This window comes from Ictalurus furcatus, chromosome 27, assembly GCF_023375685.1.
Source record: "Ictalurus furcatus strain D&B chromosome 27, Billie_1.0, whole genome shotgun sequence".
NCBI lineage: Eukaryota > Metazoa > Chordata > Actinopteri > Siluriformes > Ictaluridae > Ictalurus > Ictalurus furcatus.
The window spans coordinates 11646184-11652183 of NC_071281.1; positions in this window are offsets into that span (position 1 = coordinate 11646184).

The following is a 6000-nucleotide window of genomic DNA, read 5'->3' on the forward strand; positions in this document are numbered from 1 at the left end:
ACCACTCAAACAGAACACAAGCTCTTGGTGCTGTCTGGAGCTCTGGTGTGTATCCGAGCCAGCCTGTCAGCTAACTGGTCTCCACACGTCAGGATAAAGTGGATTAGCTGTGATGAATGTGGCAGGCAGGTGAGCGATGTGGAGCCAGTTTAGCTAAAACATTTATATGCATCAATATTCACCCTGGCCCTTTCAAACATGCAATAAGTCTCATCAGACTGACCGCCAGTAGAGATGAGTGACTGACCAGGACGATTGCTCTGTACTGCTCCTGTCTGTGCTGGCTTTAGCCTGCCACTACAACACAAGCTGCCTCCATGCAAATGCAACAATATTAGGTGCCACTAAAACTTATGATCACAGACGGATGAGGCATATGGAAGGAGGAACTGTGCAAATGATTGTCTTACAAACCTTAATATAATGAATATAATGCAACTGTTGCAAATACATGTATCTAATGTGTTTCCTTTTCCCCAGAAGATCTGTTGTGCTCTGATTTCTTTGATTGTATTCCCAGAAAAAATGCAGTCCAATTGTTCGTACAATCTGTATTCCCGTATGTGCATATGTGTATGTGTATTGTGTGTGTGTATATATTGCTGCTCCTTGCCCACTATAAGTGTATGTTTCTGATCATCATGAACACACTGACAGCACCTAATTCTGGCCTCATACAAGTTAGATTGTGAAATCAGTGCTCCATGAGCACTCTTAGCCGTGCTTTGTAACACCTCGCTTGTTCTGGATTTTATCAAGATTTCCCGCCGAGTTGCGAAATATTGGTGTGGCAGACATATCTGCCAATTCAAACTTCCATCAAAAGCGTATCGTCCATGCGGCCGAAAACTGCCATACCGTACGCTTCGTCCTTTGAATTGCTAAAATCAGCTTGGCAAAAGAAGCGGCACCATAAAATTCAGCTGTGGTTTTCTTTCAGCCAAAGCGCTTTTCTTTTGTGGCGAAAAAAAAAAAGGGGGAGAAAAGCCTAGGTCTTAGCTGCGCAAGAGTATGAGGAAAGCATGGGTCCATCTGGCACCCGAAGAGGAGGCTTTGTCAGGATCTGTCCAAGACACAGTGCTGCAGAAGGGTCCTTTTCGACAGCACCTGCAAAAATACCTCCAAGTCCAGTCAGACAGAGCTTGGTTGTCTGCTGCCTTCCTCACAACGGTATTGTTCCTTATATAGTTATACGGGACTATACTTACCTTCCACAGCTTCATCCTTGAGTGAGAAGTTTTTTTTTTTTGTAAGTCCGCAAGGAATGAACTTCGAGAAGAAGGTCTATACCTTCAAGAAAAGCATGTGGAATGAAAAGAAAGCGAGTAAAAGACACAGTTCGAGTAAAGGAGACGCAAAGCAGACATAGATAGTCAAAAGAATAAGACATAAATGGAAGAAAGAAGATCGCTCTATTATTTACAGTGAAGCTGCTCATGCTCAGCTGCTCTTCGTTACAGAGAAAAAAGGATGTCGAGCCTTATCACTAGTGCCCAATTTGCAGCCGATGTCGATGCGTTCCGAATTGACTCGAGTGACAAAGTCAGTAAAATAATTTCCAAGTTTTTCAAAGAACATTTTAAAAGGTTGCTTGACTCTTGCTGAGCTGTTAGTAAAGGTTCACTGCCTGAGCGTGTCTACAGAGGAAAACACACACACGCATACACACACACACACTCTCACTCTCTCTCTCTCTCTCTCTCTCTCTCTCTTTCTCTCTAGCTGACCGATAAATGAGTTTAATGTAGACTATTTTAAACATGTTTTTATGAAAATGAGAATTAGGTTATGCTTGAAGCACACTGCCGATAAATCCTTTCTAAGCTTAATTATAATGTTATAAAATTGTGCCCTGCGTGACCACATACAACTTTTAAAGTGTATTAAATATTGCAGTCATTAAAAAAAAAAAAAAAAAACCCACCGTAATCTCTCCATATAATTACAATTCTGTGAGTAATTGTGTGTGAGTGTCAGAGGTGAAGGTGAACTTCATTCCCAAATAACATAACCCTGAAGACAGACAGCATGGTAAATCTATAATAAAAGCTGTTAAAACCACTATATCTATTACAAAACATAATGGTACTCACTCTACAAAATTCACTCGCAAACCGGTTTTCTATTTTTAGCCATGCCTGCACTGAAATTATCAAATCAACTGGCACAATATAGGGAGAAAGCACTCAAGATGTAGAGTAAAAGATCTAACCTAGCTGTCAAGACTAAGAACCACAGATATGATCGTAGGCATTACTATCTACGCTGAAGGCGATGGCGTTTAAAAGCACAAACATTGATCGTCTTCAGAAAATGTCTAGATTTTCATTCCCTGATGCAGCAATATATATTTCTGAAGAGTGAGAAACAGGATGAGATAGAAATGTGTGTGTAGCTGTAAATCTGAAGCTAGACACAGCTGTAAAATGCTTGGCGGTGAGTATCAGGTGTTGCGATCGAACTCGCTAGTCCTCTGACCCCAAAGTGCAAAGGGGTGTAGGTGAGGCAGGCGAATCTGGAGTGGATAGCAGTTGGTACAATGAGCCACTCGACTCGAGCGCTGACACGGTGCTGAATAGCAGCACACAGACACTGGGGTAAGTGGTAATAGAGCTCTATTAGCAGGTCACCACAGAGCGGCAGAGAGGAGGATAATAATATAAGAGCCGGAGGCCACTCATACATCCACCTCACTTGCTAGGTGGATGTCTCTTATCTCTCTTTTAGTGTCATCACTTAAACACGCACACCACTTACTCACATGTACATCTCTGTAAACCTGCTCTGTTGCCTTATCCGCCACCTTTTCCCTAACACAAACAGATAACGCAGCTACTCATTCTGTGCAATATATTTTGGTCTCCCTCTTCGATTGCCGAGTGAAGCCAGTCATCTTTCTCCGAACGCTTGGGGAGAGTTATAAAGCAGTCCATAATGGCCACGAGTCAAACTAGGATGGCTTCATTTCTCCCCAAATCTCACACATGCTTCATTCTCAGCGTGAAGAGAGATGGTGGAAATGCTGAGGTTCTGACAAGTCTACACCATTAGAGCCCACGCTTAACTTCTCCGAAGCTTCTTAGAGGCTCGGCGCACCAGCCACAATCCATCACTTCCAGTAACACAGCTCCTTATCTATCTAACCAACAGGCTGGCTGTGGCTCGCCACAAGAGGAAAAAAACGGGAGCAAGCTAAACACTTCCTTATCAAATCCCAGACCATGCGTCTTCTTTTTCTGGCTAAAGCGCACGGACAACCAGCTGTACTCCAGGAGACAGCGAGGTTTGGGCAGTGCTCGTGTATCACTGATGTGCCGCTTGATGCCTGACCGAGTGAACACACGGAGCCAGCATCCAAATGGAGATCCTCAGAGGAACCCCATATATCCCCTGCATGTGGGCCGAGATAAAGCACGTGCCAGGCCTCAAAAGTTGGGGGCCAAAGTTTTCACCCGAAGAAGAGCGAAAGGAAAATGAGAAAGTTTAAGCTTGTTTAGCTTCCTCCCCCTAAAGACAAGCAGGCGCACCATCTGTGAAGACTGTCTCTTCAGCCATGGCCTCAACCCTGAGAACAACTGGTGGAAAGGGTGGAGGATAAATGACTAGAAGAGATGGGGTGATGATAAAGAAAGGAAGAACGAAAGGAAGGCTTGTGGACGCTTAGGTACAAAGTAGAAACATGTTCCTGAAATTGTCAAACACCTCCCCTTTTGATGTGAATCTCAGCACCCTGCGACCTCTTGGCAATGAAACTGAAGATGATGACCTCCCCTTCTGTTCACTTTTGGCGGGATGATGAAGCAGAATGGAGCGTCTCTCTCTCTTATTTTCTCTTCTTTTTTTTTTTTGGTGCATGAAAGCAAGCACTTGAAACACAGACATGCTGTCTGACACTGACGTAGCCTGTGTGTGCCTCGAAGGGTGGCTTCCTTTTACCAAAAAAGATCCCTAGTTTTTCATGTTGAGATGCTCTTTTTCCCTTTATTCCTCTTTCCTGGGAAGATCTGCCAGAGCTTATACATCCAAGCCAATGCATGAACTTTCAATCAGGGATTAGCCGGATTTTCCAATGTGGATCTTCTTTTGTGAATTTGGCCAGCGTCGCCTATGTCGCTGGCAAAGGGAACGTAAATAGAATATGATCCCTGGGCCAATGTGGATTGCCTCATTTATTTCAAAGAAAGACTTCAAAAAAGAAAAAAAAGAAAAAAACAAGGCCGCTTAGCCCAGGCCATGAGCATGATGGAGCAACGGTCTGGAGTGGTGTCTACATGACAGACCACCAAAAAAGTCCTCGTCCAAGTAGGCAGCATATTGCCGCTATGCACTTCAGCGTGTCTAGCCAGAAGAAATGGGAAAAAGCAACATGCTGGAGAAACAAGAGCAATAAGAGTGGCAAAAACTGACCAAGACTAGATTTAAATATCTGCAATACGTAGTTTCTGCCAAACACCCCCTCATATTTTCATATGCTAGGCCCGTCGTTTGTTATTGTGGCCTTGCAGAAGTCCACTTAGCAAGATCTAGATGCTAATCCTGGCTTACCGCACTGTCTTGTCAGATAAGGGCACAGGCCACAGATATGTGTTAATTCTGCACACTGGCGGAGTTCTCAAAATGGCTGCTCTCCAAGGTACAACTTACTGACTTGGACCAAATTGTTTGCAGTGTGTTTAAAGTGTCAGCTGTGGAAATGTGGCTTCTGTAGATCCAGAGAAAAGAAAAAAAAAACTGCTTAACTTCCACACAAACAGAAGTTTTATCTTAAAAAAAGAACCAAAAGAAGACAACGTGTGAGTCTGCTACCTATTTGAGTTCTGTATTTGTTCTTTAAATGTCAACGCTGAAATCCACCCCAATGAGGAGACTACGGATGTTAAACAGTGAGTGAACGGGGCTCGAGGCAGCTACCAGAACTCCACTGCTGCTGAACTACATTAAATATGAGGACATGGAGTTTATTTTAGAAGTACATCAGCCGACAGGTGTGAGCGTGAGAATTTTTTTTTTTTTTTTTTTCCGTGACCTGAATTTTTATTTTGAACTTTTATTATATATTACACTCTATATAGTTCTGTACTCAAATGTTGCTTCTCTATCCTCGTTGCTTCTCCAACGTGAAAGATATAGTTAGATTCTAGTTCTCATAATGTAAACACGGTCTCCTCAGAGGACGTCTGAACCACTTACAGGTGAATAGAAACTGAATAGTCTCCCCGATCGCTCGCCGGATTTAAAACTGTGAAAGCCCTTTGAGAGAAAGGAACATTATGCAGAGTCGTTTAACATCATTGGAGTGGCATGTCTTGCAAAGAAAGGGTTAAGTCTCTCTAAATCACTTCAGGGCAAGGTAGCGACAGCATCCCAGTTTACTTCCTCACCTATTCATGTCCTTCTTTGTTCCTTAAGTTCTTTTTCTACACTCCAATCCGTGTCTAACAAACTCTTTTCTTTGTTTTTGTCTTTGCTGTGCCTCTTAAGTTGCTTGTTTTTCCACTGCTCCGAGCACTTGTGCTGCCTGCTTGTTTGGACGATTAGTGCGTGGCTGCTGCTGTGTGTGCTGAGCCGCCTGTGTATGTGAGTATGTGTGTGTGCGCTTTTCCCAGGTTCCCGAGAGGCCTGAGGGTGATATGCTCAGCGTAAAAATGGTCCTCCATTCTGCCCACCTATCTCTCCCAAGACGATGCCACAGCTTCCCTGTGGAAAATCCCCATCCCCGAGCACTGGGCGAGTACGGGAGGGGATTAGGTGTTCCGCCTGAAAAGCACGCTAAATTAAGTCCTCACTGTTTGTTTTTATACTTTGTATATAAATTGAAATGGTTGAAATTGATCTTATTGTATTGTTTGTATTGTTTTCGTGTTTTATTATTATTATTATTGTTTTATTATTGTGTTCCTCTCCGTTCCCGCAAATCAGATTGTTCTCTGCGCAAGGGAGTGTGACGCTTTCTGTGCGAGGACGACGACGATGTGATAAAAATGGCTTGAGATACAAATA